The 15,269-nt window shown below is 45.6% G+C and overlaps 1 long non-coding RNA gene across 1 annotated transcript; it reads left to right on the top strand.

Moving 5' to 3' along the window:
• The first annotated feature begins 210 nt into the window (after positions 1-210).
• Positions 211-9,200, top strand: LOC115478092. Its single transcript, XR_003943438.1, has 3 exons — positions 211-222; positions 3,597-3,598; positions 9,057-9,200. It is a non-coding gene; the product is annotated as an uncharacterized LOC115478092 (long non-coding RNA).
• The last annotated feature ends 6,069 nt before the right edge of the window (positions 9,201-15,269 follow it).

Raw genomic sequence — 15,269 nt, 5'->3', positions numbered from 1 at the left:
ACAACGAATTGTGATAGTGGCTCTCGGTGGTTGTTTCTTTTTCTTTATTTTTAAACTAGCCGTTGAGCCCGTTAAAACGGGCTGGTGGGTCGCCGCCCCCCCTCCCCCGAGTTCGCTGCCCCCGCCGCCCCTCCACCCGGCCCGTCTCTTCGCTATTCAACTTACATCTCCGCAGCAGGCAGAGATCAGCTGAGCTCCCGTCGGCCTTCCTTCTCTGCCTGTGTCCCGCCCTCGTGTGACATAACATCAGCGAGGGCGGGACACAGGCAGGGAAGGAAGGCCCGACGGCAGCTCAGCTGATCTCTGCCTGCTGCGGAGATGTAAGTTGATTAGCGAAGAGACGGGCCGGGTGGAGGGGTGGCGGCAGCGGTGACTCCAGGGGGGGGTAGCGGTGGCGACCTCGACGGTTCCCTCCCCTTCGCGCAGTTTCCCTCTCTGTCCCGCCCCCCCCGTCATCACGTATTGACGTGGGGGCGGGACAGACAGGGAAGTCTCTACTGCGCATTTGCGAGTGAGTACGGTCACTCGCCGTTTATATGTTTGATATTTCCTCATTTCTTGCCTCTAACATTCTTCATTGTGGGTGAAGGCAATTGGTCGATTTCCTGTAAGTACTGGAATGTATGTTGTTTTGATTTCCTTGTTGATATTTCTAATATCACAATGGTTTGTGGTGATTGTATTTGAATAATATTACAAATAAAAATGTTTTGGAGTTTTCAGGTACCACTTTTACAAAAAACAGGGTCCCATATTTAAAATGTAGGGCCACTATTCAGCCTGCAGTGTTTTTCTAAGAGATGACCACCGCAGGCTGAATTAGGCCTGAATATTTAGGGTCAATACCTATCCATGTCCCGGAACTGAATATCCGGTTGTTTGGTGACATATAGAAATTATCCAGGTACAGCTGATCTTCAGTGCCGTAACCGGATAGCTAACTGGGCCTAGTTAGAATTGATTTGAATGCGGTCCAACATGCTGTTAACCATAGAGGCCAAAAAAAAGCAGAAGGAACCACCAAGCCAACCAACACAGACAATAAAACAACAAAAAACAGGGGTAGACCACCTCAGTTCCAACACAAGGGTACTCGTTTATCTACATGTGGTCAACAAAACTTTTAAAGAGACTTAAAATTTGTGAAAGACTCGATGCAGTCCAGCGTTTTAGTTCAACGGCTGCCTGTCTCAGGATTCAAAGCAATTCAGATGTGTTGATACGCACAGGAATAACAATTTATAATTCCAAAACAAAGGAACATCTGCAGCACCGTCAATCACAGGCGGTGATCAGCAACAGCGAGAGCAAATGTACAGCCGTGAAAACAACAAACTGTCAAAAACGGTTAGCAGTACAAGAGCCTTTGTTGACTACATGTAAATAAATGAGTACCCTCGTGTTGGAACTGAGTTGGTCTACCCTCATTTGTTGTTATTTTGTTATCAGGGCATTGACATTGAGAGGTTCTTTTACAAAGTGTCGGTAAGTCCAATGCGGGCTTACCGAACGCTAACTCGGGACTACCGCCGGCCCAACGCGACCACTGGCAGTAGCTCCGCCCTGAGCGCGTGCCATTTGCAGGAAATGGTTTGCACAGTGGTAACCCGGCAGTAATCAGGCATCGCTGTGCGCTGTCCGGTTACTTCCGGGTTACCCTGGGAGCCCTTATCGTCACCTCAAAGGGTGGCGGTAAGCAGCGGCGTACCAAGGGCGGGGCGGTGGGGGCGGTCCGCCCCGGGTGCACGCCGCTGGAGGGGTGCAGAGAGCAGCCAAGCGCCTGTTGGCTCTGCTGTTTCCTTGCTCCCTCTGCCCCGGAACAGGTTACTTCCTGTTCCGGGGCAGAGGGAGCAGGAAGCCAGCGGAGCCGAGAGCCGCATGGCTGTTCTCAGCAGCCAAGAATGAACCTGGGGGGGGGGTTGATGCGCCAGGGGGGGTGTCGTACTGTACCTGGGGGGCAGAGGGTGCATCGGCAATCCGCACCGGGTGGCAGCTGACCTAGGATCGTCACTGGCGGTAAGGGCTCCCCACCGCATTGTCTGGGGGCTTTTCACCCGCTGCAGTAAAACGGGCCCTGATGCACAGGAAAAACGACCCCCATCGCTAGCACAGGGCCCTATTTCCCACAGCTTGGTAAAAGGACCCCTCAATATCTGCACTGCCCAGACAACTTCTAGGTACGCGCCAACTCTGCCCCCAGATCGCACTAATACTTACTAGCGCTGTAGAGGGTCAGTGCTAATTAATTAATCATTAGAATTTATTTAACACCTATTTGAAGGAATTCACTCAAGGCAGTGTACAGCAAGAATAAGTCAAACATAAGCAAATATTTCGCAGCACTATCCGGTTACGTGCTGCTGACCTTTAGTGGCTGGGATAGCCAGCATGATTTAAATAGAGAGAAGTCTCTTCTGCCTCGATAAATCGCTTTGAATATTAACCCCTGTATATTGAGATGTGTAGCTCTGATATACAGTGGGGGAAATAAGTATTTGATCCCTTGCTGATTTTGTAAGTTTGCCCACTGACAAAGACATGAGCAGCCCATAATTGAAGGGTAGGTTATTGGTAACAGTGAGAGATAGCACATCACAAATTAAATCCGGAAAATCACATTGTGGAAAGTATATGAATTTATTTGCATTCTGCAGAGGGAAATAAGTATTTGATCCCCCACCAACCAGTAAGAGATCTGGCCCCTACAGACCAGGTAGATGCTCCAAATCAACTCGTTACCTGCATGACAGACAGCTGTCGGCAATGGTCACCTGTATGAAAGACACCTGTCCACAGACTCAGTGAATCAGTCAGACTCTAACCTCTACAAAATGGCCAAGAGCAAGGAGCTGTCTAAGGATGTCAGGGACAAGATCATACACCTGCACAAGGCTGGAATGGGCTACAAAACCATCAGTAAGACGCTGGGCGAGAAGGAGACAACTGTTGGTGCCATAGTAAGAAAATGGAAGAAGTACAAAATGACTGTCAATCGACAAAGATCTGGGGCTCCACGCAAAATCTCACCTCGTGGGGTATCCTTGATCATGAGGAAGGTTAGAAATCAGCCTACAACTACAAGGGGGGAACTTGTCAATGATCTCAAGGCAGCTGGGACCACTGTCACCACGAAAACCATTGGTAACACATTACGACATAACGGATTGCAATCCTGCAGTGCCCGCAAGGTCCCCCTGCTCCGGAAGGCACATGTGACGGCCCGTCTGAAGTTTGCCAGTGAACACCTGGATGATGCCGAGAGTGATTGGGAGAAGGTGCTGTGGTCAGATGAGACAAAAATTGAGCTCTTTGGCATGAACTCAACTCGCCGTGTTTGGAGGAAGAGAAATGCTGCCTATGACCCAAAGAACACCGTCCCCACTGTCAAGCATGGAGGTGGAAATGTTATGTTTTGGGGGTGTTTCTCTGCTAAGGGCACAGGACTACTTCACCGCATCAATGGGAGAATGGATGGGGCCATGTACCGTACAATTCTGAGTGACAACCTCCTTCCCTCCGCCAGGGCCTTAAAAATGGGTCGTGGCTGGGTCTTCCAGCACGACAATGACCCAAAACATACAGCCAAGGCAACAAAGGAGTGGCTCAGGAAGAAGCACATTAGGGTCATGGAGTGGCCTAGCCAGTCACCAGACCTTAATCCCATTGAAAACTTATGGAGGGAGCTGAAGCTGCGAGTTGCCAAGCGACAGCCCAGAACTCTTAATGATTTAGAGATGATCTGCAAAGAGGAGTGGACCAAAATTCCTCCTGACATGTGTGCAAACCTCATCATCAACTACAGAAGACGTCTGACCGCTGTGCTTGCCAACAAGGGTTTTGCCACCAAGTATTAGGTCTTGTTTGCCAGAGGGATTAAATACTTATTTCCCTCTGCAGAATGCAAATAAATTCATATACTTTCCACAATGTGATTTTCCGGATTTAATTTGTGATGTGCTATCTCTCACTGTTACCAATAACCTACCCTTCAATTATGGGCTGCTCATGTCTTTGTCAGTGGGCAAACTTACAAAATCAGCAAGGGATCAAATACTTATTTCCCCCACTGTATCTCCTTTCTGCAAACACTTATGTAATTGATGCTACTTGATACTACATTGAAGTTTTGCAATCAACTTCATTGAACAAAACAAAAAAAAAAGGACAATTACACCTGCTGAAAAGGAGAACAAAATAAGACTGACAAGAGTTCATAAAAGAAAAGAGAGCAGCAAAGTTGGGAAGATCATGCATTAAGATGAAAGATGAGACTGATGCAATATACAGCTAAGATCAAAGAGCTCCATCAATTCCTTCTGAGAGTCAAAATCCAGCTGAGCATCAGGAACTCTGCCTGCATAATAAGAAAGGTTGACAAAAACAGAAGGATTAAACAGATGAGCCATCACCTGCCAATGAAGGGCTGAAAAGCCCTGCTGAGCCACTTGTAAAGACACTTTGGATGCACACACCTGCTTCTCCATAGTCAAACCAACAGGAGGCCAGCCTAGAAGAATAAATTCCACTAATGGACTAAATAGCTATCATTCAGGAGAAGGCAATAGGTCCCAAATGCATACCTTTTAGCTTGGCAAGAGATTCTAAGTTCAGCAAAATGTCTATCTATAAAATTGTGCTTTTACTTCTCAGGAACTGGCTTGTCAGTGAGGCCAAACTACTGAAATGCAGAAAATTCTGTGCCAAATCCGGGAACTTGCGTGTCATATGTGCTAACGCATGCTGGGTTGACCTTTAGCATCAGAAGCACCGTTTGCAACATTTTCCATATTCCTCAGTAGGAGTGGGAGTGCATCTTGCATTTGGGTCAAAACCATTGTCAGGGGTCCTTTTTACGAAGCTGCGGCAAAAGGGGGCCTGCGCGGGCGCCGGCGTATGTTTTTCACACGCACCGAGGCCCCCTTTTCCCGCAGGGATTAAAAGGCAGGTCTTTGTTTTTTCCAAGAAATGGCCGTGCAGCAAGAGAAGTACTTGCCGCATGGCCATTTCAAGGGGGAACACTTACCGCCACCCATTGAGGTGGCGGTAAGGGCTCCCATGCTAACCTGGCAGTAACCAGGCAGCAAGTGACACTGCCCAATTACCGTCGGGTACACACAGGGCCGCAGAGAGGGGGGCAGGGGGGCAAAATTCCCCGGGCCTCCAAGGGGGGGCCCGGCGTCAGGCCGCCGGCACTGCAGTCCGCGGTCTCACCTGCCTGCCTCCATGGCTCCGGGCTCCCTTCATTCAAAGCGGCAGTCGCAGATCGCGCCTTTTCTGGCCTTCCCTCCCTGTGTCCCGCCCTCACGGAAACCGGAAGTTACATCAGACGAGGGCGGGACACAGGGAGGGAAGGCCAGAAGAGATGCGATCTGCGACTGCCACTTTGAATGAAGGGGGCCCGGAGCCGTGGAGGCAGGCAGGTGAGACCACGGACTAAACGGTGGGGAGAGTGATGGGGGGTGACAGCAGCGGGGGGAGCGACGGGGGCGGCAGTGATGGGAGGCGGGGTAGCGGCCTTGCCCCAGGCCCGGCCTAGTCTCTCAGTGGCCCTGGGTACACACCAGCACTAGAAAAATTGAAATAATTTTGAACCACTGGAAATGGCATGCGCTGGGGGGGGGGGGGGGAACTACCACTGCGCTACTGCGGTAGCCCGGCGGTACTTCCCTTTTAGCGAGCGGTAAGCCCGTGTTGGGGTTACCACTGCTTCAAAAACTGGCCCCTTAATTACCAACACTACAAAGAATGCAGAGCAGTTCAGCCACATCAAGAGGTGCGGCGACAGCTAAGAAAGCAAATGGAACGATATAGCGGAATTAGAAAAGGTACAGAGAATGGTGATGCAAATGATAAAGGGAAGGGGACAACTTCCCTACAACGAAAAGCTAAAGCACCTAGTGCTGTTAAGCTTGAAGAAAAGATGGCTGAGGTGAGATATGATAGAGGTCTATAAAATAATGAGCAGAGTGGAACGGATAGACGTGAATCGCTTGTTTACTCTTTCCAAAAATTCTAGGACTAGGGAGCACACAATGAAGTTGCAAAGTAGGAAATTTAAAACAAATCATAGAAAATATTTCTTCACTCAACGTGTAATTAAACTCTGGAATTCATTGCCAGAGAATGTAGTAAAAGCGGTTAGCTTAGCGGGGTTTTAAAAAGGATTCAGATAGCTTCCTAAAAGAAAAGTCCATAAGCCATTATTAAGATGGACTTGGGAAAATCCACTGCTTATTTCTAGGATAAGCAACATAAAATATATTGTACTGTTTTGGGATCTTGCCACTGTTTGGATTGGCCACCGTTGGAAACAGGATGCTGGGCTTGATGGAGCTTCAGTCTGTCCCAGTATGGCAACACTTATGTTCTTATAGCTAAATATATCATGCCAATATCTGCTGTGCAATTATTGTGATCAGTATAATTTTGTTGTGAAATTTATTCATAAAGACTGTGATACAAGTTCATATCAAGCAGCTCTATCTTATTAACTGTGTTGAGAGTTGAAAGCCTACGAGAAAACATGTTTAAGGCCGTTTTGCTAGGGGGCTCATTTGCATATCTAGAAAAACAGCGCACAAAAAAAACTGCAGAGGGCCAGCACATAAACTTTAAAGTCATTTAAAAGGGATTTGGGGCTCTGCTGTGACTACCATCTATAGGGTACTGAAAAAAAATTTGAAGGTGTCGGTAAAAATATCTTACAGTTTTTCTGTTTTGCAGATTACTTTAAAATGATCCATTAATCTAATCAACAGTTAAGTGTCAGTGATATTCATTTTGTTTTGGGTTTGTCCTTTAATGCTTGTTTGATAACACTGCAGAGCTGTTTTACATTAATGTTTCCTAAACCAGCTGTAACGCAAAGTACTATCAGCTGTTGTTTTCCTCCTCTTCCCAGCCCCCACCACGCTTAATTAACAGTTGGGGAAACATTCTAATTTGACTACTGTATGAAAGTACAGAATCTTGGAATATGATACCCTTCAGCATTTTCTTTACCATCCATGACTTTAAACGGAATTTAAAAAGCAACTTGCATCAAAGCTGACATCTATATAAAGAAAAAATAAGCTCGGAAAATGTACTTATTTTAGAAATCCTATTTGGGTTTTAGACATACACATACTGGTTAGATGTGTATATTGAATACATAGTTACGTTCTGATTATACAAAGCTGGACTGTAATGTCTACAGTGCAAAAATATACATATACAATGAGGCGTGGTCAGCGGTGTACCAAGGGCGGGGCGGTGGGGGCGGTCCGCGTCCGGGTGTACGCTGCTGGGGGGTGCAGAAAGCAGCCGCACGCCTGTCAGCTCCGTTGGTTCCCTGCTCCCTCTGCCCCGGAACAGGTTACTTCCTGTTCCGGGGCAGAGGGAGCAGGGAGCCAGCGGAGCAGGGAGCCAGCGGAGCCGGGAGCCGTGTGGCTGCTTCACAGCAGCTAAAAATGCACCCGGGGGTGGGGGGTTGATGCACCATGGGGGGGGGTGGGTCATGCTGCACCAGTGGGGGGGGGGGGTTGCACATCGGCGATCCGCTCCGGGTGACAGCCGACCTAGGATCGTCACTGGGCATGGTCTGGGTATGTTTTGGGTGGGACAAGAGAGGGGCTAAAATTAAAGGAGGAGAATGCATGTTCAGAGATGCCAAGTTACCCAGTTCCACGCTGGAGACTTTTTTGGCCAGTCCTGCTTTTGAACTTACATCCCAAAGCAGCGAGGGATTTTGTAGTGCTTGATCCTGCACATTGAAATCAGCGCTGCGAGTCCCATGATGCACCAGGATGGGATGGTCAGAAATCCAGGACTGTCGTCCCAAAATCTCCAACCTGGAACTGGGTAACTTGGCATCTCTGCATGTCATTGACGAAAAAGATCAGTGCGAGGATATCTAGATTTCTGAAAAGTGCTTCTATTGAGCAGCACTTCACTGGAGGAATTAAGGGAGAGCAATTCTCTTAGTGGCCCTTTTACAAAGGCGTATAGGCGCCTATGTGTGTCCAACATGCATCAATTTGGAACTTCCGCCCAGCTACTGCAAGCCCCAAGCAGTAATTCCATTTTGTTTTACATGCGTCTGATAAGCGCGTCTGAAAATATTTTTCATTTTCTACCGCGTGGTGCTAACTGGCCAGTAATCGGTAGTGTACGTGCTGACAATTACCACCCAGCTAACATGTAAGAGTTTACTGCCAAGTCGATGGGTGGCGGTAAGGTCTCAGGCCCCAAATGGACGTGCGCCAATTTAAATTTTGCCGCATGTCCACTTTCGGCCAAAAACAAAAAGGGCCTTTTTTGCAGGCATGCTGAAAAATGGACCTGTGTGCGTCCGATACATGCACTTCCAACAGTGCAGGCCATTCGGACCCCTTAATCCTCTAGTAGCTTATGCTCTCCCTCTCCTCCCAAAAAAGCAAAACTGGCAAGAAGTACCAGGTACTGTGCCAGTTTTGCTGAAAATACAAATGTATGTTTGTAAAATGACCAAAAACATGTGCTCCAGCTTATACATGTTGCTATTTCATAACATACATGTTTATGTTCACAAAACTGACCTCGTTAATTATTTTAGATGAATATAAAGCACTACATCCTATATTAGACGCCTAAAAAATCCACACAGTAAACATTTCCGCCTAAGCGTATTCTATAAGCGGTGCCTAGATTTAGGTGCAGTATATAGAATACACTTATTTATTTATGTTACATTTGTACCCTGCGCTTTCCCACTCATGGCAGGCTCAATGTGGCTTACATGGGGCAATGGAGGGTTAAGTGACTTGCCCAGAGTCACAAGGAGCTGCCTGTGCCTGAAGTGGGAATCAAACTCAGTTCCTCAGTTCCCCAGGACCAAAGTCCACCACTCTAACCACTAGGCCACTCCTCCACTCCACTTAGTTGATATCAAGGCACCTAAAACTATGCGTCTCCATTTACACCAATGAAAATGTGGCGTAAATCCCTGTGTGTAGATTTACACGCACTGGGCCATATTCTATACTATGTGCATACATTTTGGAATGCCCACGCAACGCCCATTTCCCTGCCCATAGCCACATCTCTTGTGAACTGCACGCATTAGAATTTAGGTGCAGTTCGGTACAGAATACGCTTGACGAGTTGTGCGAGTAAATTCTTATTGCCAATTAGTGGTCATTATTGCTTGTTAAGTGCTGTTATCAACACTGATTAGCTTGTTAAGCCAATTAAGTTACACACATTGTTATAGAATACGCCCGGATTTCAGCGCGGATCTCTGGGCGCACAATATAGAATCCGGCAGAAAACGGATGCTCCCCCTTCACGCAACTGGTGCAAAATGTCCATTCCTCAGTGTATTTTAGAACAGACTCTACATCAGCAGATCCTGGGGTGCTTTTACTAAGCCAAGGTAAAAAGTGGCTTGCGTTAGTGTAGGCGCACGGATTGGGTGTGCGCTGGGCCAGTTTTTACCGCATCTACAAAAAAAATGGCTTTTCTTAAAGCGACGTGAAAAGGGCCTGCAGTAAAACTGAAACCAGCGCGTGCCCAAAACCAGCCTGAGCCCTTAAAGCCACCCAATGATTTAGCAGTAAAGGCTCACACGCTACATGCAAAGTGACTGGTCGGCATACACCAAGTGCTAATTACCACCAAAACTGGGGCGCATAGGAGTTCATAAATAAATAATTCATCCACGCGTTATGGGAATGCGCCAAATCTGAAATCGCCGCCAGGAGGGCGCACTGGCCTGGTGGTAGTCTCATTTGGGTGCACCCTGCAAGCGTGTACAGCCTACTGTGGCATAGTAAAAAGACCCCCCCCCCCCTCCCCGTTTTAAAATACTCACAGAACTTGAGACATCCCAACCTGGAAGTCTCAATTTCAATTTGTATGTCCTTTCTAAATTATACTTATGTTTATGTTTCATAAATCTGAGAAGACACAACAATAAAACCTTTCAAGGGTTCTTTTACTAAGGTGTGCTAACAGATTTAGCGCATGCTAACGATTAGCGCACACTAAACAAAATGCCCATAGGAATACAATGGGCATCTTATTTAGCATATGGTGATCATTAGCGCACACTAAATCCATTATCTAACCTTGGTAAAAGGACCTCTTAATTTGCAAAGAGTGGTTAACCTGTTGATGTGAGAGGAGTATTTTTTTCAAAGCCAGGACATTATCCACCATCTATTTAATAGGATGTGGAATCATATACCCCCCCCCCCCCCCCCCCACGATTCTATAAAGGTTGCCAAAATTTTAGGTGCATTCTCATTGTGTGCTCTATTTATTTATTTATTTATTTAATTTATTTATTTATTACATCTATACCCCATATTTTCCCACCCGTTGGCAGGCTCAATGTGGCTAACATCAGTCCGTAAAGGCAATCGCCAATCCGGTAAACAAACAAACGAACTATAATAAGGTGAATAGGAAGGATAGTAATTACAAGGGATGATTATCGCATGAGACCTTACCACTAAGTCAGTGGGTAGCAGTGAGGTCTCAGGCCCAAGATGTAAGTGGTTTACACAGTGGTGTGCTGGAGCAGGCTCTCACAGGCTCGCAAGAGCCGGTTGTTAAGTTTTTAAGAATTTTGGGAGCCGGTTGTTAAAGTAGGGCCCTCCATGGCTACTTTAACAACTGGCTCTCAAAATGTGGGCTTGGGCCCCCTGCTGAATTATCTTTTACTTTGCTGGTGGGGATGCTGAGCCCCGCCAGCCAAGTAAATAGACTACTGATGCTCCCTGCTCCTTGTTTCCAACTCTGGGCAGCAGGCTGGGACTTCTCGAGCATGTGAGACATTGGGAGTGGTGGCAGTCCATTTACTGGCTGCCAGCAAAAGTATGCCTAGCGTGCCCGCACGAAGGGAGGGAGGAGAGAGAGGCAGGTGTTGCTCCCCCCCTCCCCGGCCACCCTTGGCCCTTCCAACTGCAGAGCTGGCTACGTCCGGAGAAAGAGCCTGTTAAAAATTTACCAGCACACCCCTGGGTTTACACCTTTCTCTAATGAGAGAAGGGGAACAAACATACAGAACACAGAAGGAATGATACAATTTTATACATGAGGGAGGAAAGGAGAAAGTAAGGATAAATATTTTACAAGAGAAAAGTGTAAGAGAAGAAATTCAGAAAAGGAAGGTAAAATGTTGATTATTCATTAGTTAATTTCAAGTCCCGCCAAACATAGGAGCCAACTTTTCAAAATTATTGGGGGTGCTAAGCCCAATGAAAATATCCCCTCCCTGGACACATACAAGGAATTTTCTCAATATTGGGGGTGCTCAAGCACCCACAGCACCCACAGAGTCAGCTCCAATGCCGCCAAATATGATAAGGATTTATTCAATAAATTTGGCAAGACTGCACAGAAATAAAAAGCTTTAGATTTGCTCATTGAATAATCTGAGGTAAAGGGGAAGGCTATTCCATAGGGTTGGAGCAGAGACAATAAAACAAGAGTGTCTTAAACAAAAACAAACAAAACTAAGGGCCCTGTTTATTAAGCAGCGTTATAGGCGCGTTAATGTTTTAACGCACGTTAACCATGTACATGACTACAATATTCTTATAGGTGCCTGCATGGTTAGCGCATTCGCTAAATGTAGGTGCGCTAAAAACATTAACATACCTTAGTAAACAGAACCCTAAGAGTGTCTAATGGTATCCAAGTGGATCTGATGGAAAGAGGGTATCATCCATAGATATTGTTGTGAGAAGTGAAGCGTCCTTTGAGGAGTAGACTAGTTAAGAATAAAGGGAGACCTCAAGACCGAATCCGATGACTTAATACCATTCCAAAAAAAACTATGCGCACTATTATAGAATACACCTGATCTGCGCCTAAGTTCAGCACAAGTATTTAGGCCTGGTTTTAGGTAGCCTAAATGGGCCTGTCTAAATATTAGTTGCAAGAACGACCGCTAAGCATATTCTTTAAACTACGCTTAACTATAGGTGTAGTTTATAGAACCATGAAAAGTGCATGGGTTTTTGGCGCCAGTTTTTCAGGCACCATTTATAGACTTTGACTCCGAGTCTATATTTAAGATTTTGTAAAGACTACAGCTTAGTAGGTATTATATTAAACTAGTAAAAAAGGCCCGTTTCCGAAACCAATGAAACAGGTGCTAGCATGTGGCTTTTTTTGTGTGTGTGTGTATGTGTCACAGAGTTATTTTATGTGTGTGTGTGTGAGTGTGTGAGGGTGCGGTGTGTGTGCAGGTTGTTGATGTGTGTCTTTTTTTGTTTTGTTTTTTGCTTGGGGGTTGTGGGATGTGCTGTGCCGGTCTATTTTTGCACATACCCACAGCAGGAATATTCTTCTCTCGTTCCAGCGGTGGTTCTGTGCTCTCCGTGCTGCACAGATAATGATGAGCCATTCTGCTGGGGAATGCTCCTCCCTTATTGTCATGTAGTTTCCTCTGATTGGTCCGTCTTACGTTGCCTAGTGTTGCCTGGGAACGGTGTTGTGATGGTCCTTTGTGTTTCAGAATGTTGAGGTTGTTTTTTCTGATTGGTCCGTCATGCGAGGGCGGGGCAGAGAGACTGCGAGGGCGGGGCAGAGAGACATGGTCAGTGTTGTGGCTTCACCACCATGAATCCATGAACCCTTCAGGGAGTGACTGAGTGACTTCAGAACGTTGAGGGTGAGTTTTATTATATTAAATAACTGTCAAACCTATCAACAGCACCGAGCATTTAAATGATTGATAATTCCATCTAACCACACAAACTGAAAACATGGACTTTTCCCATTTTCATGAAACAATTTGCCTCACATTGTCCAGATCCATCAACCACTCACTCTTTTTATATGTTTTCTCAACACAAGTATGGCTGATCCAAGTTCTAGAACTGCAAAATATATGACAGCATGCTACAGAATGATTATTATTACTGAATTTTGAAAAAAAAAAACAAAAGAACAAGCTGCAAATTACCTGGAATAGGAAATACTCAATTTGTGATACTTGTTGGAACACTATCAACCCAGCTTTCTACTATGCAAGCAAATCCATGGACAATCACCTCAAATGAGGGGGTAAGACTAACAGCTCCTTCTTCCACAAATTGTTGCTGAGAAGAAAAACACAAAATTGGTTATACTTCTCTTACATGCTGGTGCCGGGTGCTGAGCTGCTCAGCAGAACCTACACCATTCAGACTACATCGAGTCAGTGGCGTAGCCACAGGTGGGCTTGGGTGGGCCAGGGCCCACCCATTTATGGCTCAGGCCCACCCAACAGTAGCACATGTTTAGTGGTAACTGGTGGGGATCCCAAGCTCTGCCAGCTGAAGGTTTCCCCCTGATGGTAACGAAAATGCTACTCTCCACAACACCGGCACCTGCGCATGCTTAGTTACCTGCTGCCAAGGTGGAAAGAAGCGTTTTCCCACCAGCTGAGATAATTTGGGGTTTTTTGGAGGGGGGGGGAGAACACTTGGTGCCCACCCAATTCTTGCCTAGGCCCACCCAAAATCTGTTGTCTGGCTACGCCCCTGCATCAAGTATGAGCTTCACTGTCAATGACTGATTAGCCCACAAAATTGTGAACATTAAGGGATGCAGATCCTTACTGTAACTGAGTTCTTTAACATTTCTGCTCTTGTTCTTTTGAAAGCCAGTAGGCAGCCAAGACAACTGAGAGTCACATATAAAATTCAGCTTTGCCCACAGCTTGTTAGACAGGTCATGTCAGAATCCGTAGGAACAAAGAATTAAGTACCCGCAAAATTCATTTAGCTTCATTATAGCAAAGAGAATGGAAAACGTTTTTGATTTGTTTTGTGGATAATGCTGTAAAGTTAGTCTCCAAGTTAGTTTCCAAAACTATTAGGACTAGGGGGCATGCGATGAAACTACAGTGTAGTACATTTAAAACAAATAGGAGAAAATGTTTCTTCACACAACGCGTAATTAAACTCTGGAATTCATTGCTGGAGAACGTGGTGAAGGTGGTTAGCTTGGCAGAGTTTTAAAAGGGTTTGGACGGTTTCCTAAAGGACAAGTCCATAGACCGCTACTAAATGGACTTGGAAAAAATCCACAATTTCGGGAATAACATGTATAGAATGTTTGTACGTTTGGGAAGCTGCCAGGTGCCCTTGACCTGGATTGGCCGCTGTCGGGGACAGGATGCTGGGCTTGATGGGCCTTTGGTCTTTTCCCAGTACCGCAGGTTAAAAATGCCGACCGAGGGGCAAACTAAGGCATCCTGCAGTAGTTTGGGGGATCGGCTCGCTCTTCCCACACGCTCAAAAAGTAGAAAATATTTTTTAGCGCTGGGGGCGTGTTTGGGGGCTGAGAGTAGGCATGCTCAATGCTAATCGGTTAGTGCAGCTGCATCGCCGCATGCTAACCGATTAGCGGGTGATTAGCGTGGGAGCCCTTACCATCTAGTAAATAGAGGTGTCAGTAACTGCTCACATCCTAATTGGGATATTAGTTTGTGGCCACTAATTGAACACAGCCGTGCTAAAAGTGGCCTCTGTGCATGGGAAACCCATGCGCTAGTAACAGCGCAGGCCACTTTTTAGCGTAGTTTAGCTTTCTTCTTCTTAGCCACTACACTTTGGAATTGTCTTCCTAAAGAACTTAGGCTTGAAGATTCTTATACTCACTTTCGAAAAACCTTAAAAGCACATTTTTTTTTTAGATTTATTTGAAAATAATGTTTAAAAAAAACAAAGGAGAGAGAAGGAAAAAGGAGGGAGAAAAAGGAGAAAAAAAGAAAAAAGAAAAAAAATGTAGATTTTTTTTTTATTTTTATTAAATGTTTTTGTGATTATAGCCTGAGAAATTTGTATGAATGTTATTAATACAATGACTGTTTGCTGTGCTTTCCTATCATAAATGGATTTCAGAGTATGTTTATTTACTGTTTTTAATGTTATTTTAATGTTATATTATATTGTAAACCGTTCTGATTTACTTTTGTAATAAGTGATGGTCTAGTAAATAAATAAATGATAAAGGAGCCCCAATGTATGTTAATGCTCATTAAATTTATAATGCTCGCTAAATAAACAAAGGCACACTATTGGATGCAAATCCTTATTATGCATGCACTCTAGAAATGTTTTGCAGTGCTGGCCTCTGTTTATCTCTTTTCACTCTCAGAGCTAATACTACGGTGCTTGCACAGAACACGTTAGGCTGACCGTAAATACAGCAATTTATTTAATGGGCATAGGGCTGGATTCAGTAAATGGTACTCAAAATTTTTCACCCTTTACTTAGCACCAATTCCCATGCCTAATTTTAGGCACCAG

The sequence above is a fragment of the Microcaecilia unicolor genome, chromosome 9 (assembly GCF_901765095.1).
Source record: "Microcaecilia unicolor chromosome 9, aMicUni1.1, whole genome shotgun sequence".
NCBI lineage: Eukaryota > Metazoa > Chordata > Amphibia > Gymnophiona > Siphonopidae > Microcaecilia > Microcaecilia unicolor.
The sequence above is the reverse complement of the archived record's forward strand: the minus strand, read 5'-3'. Positions and strand labels throughout refer to the sequence as shown.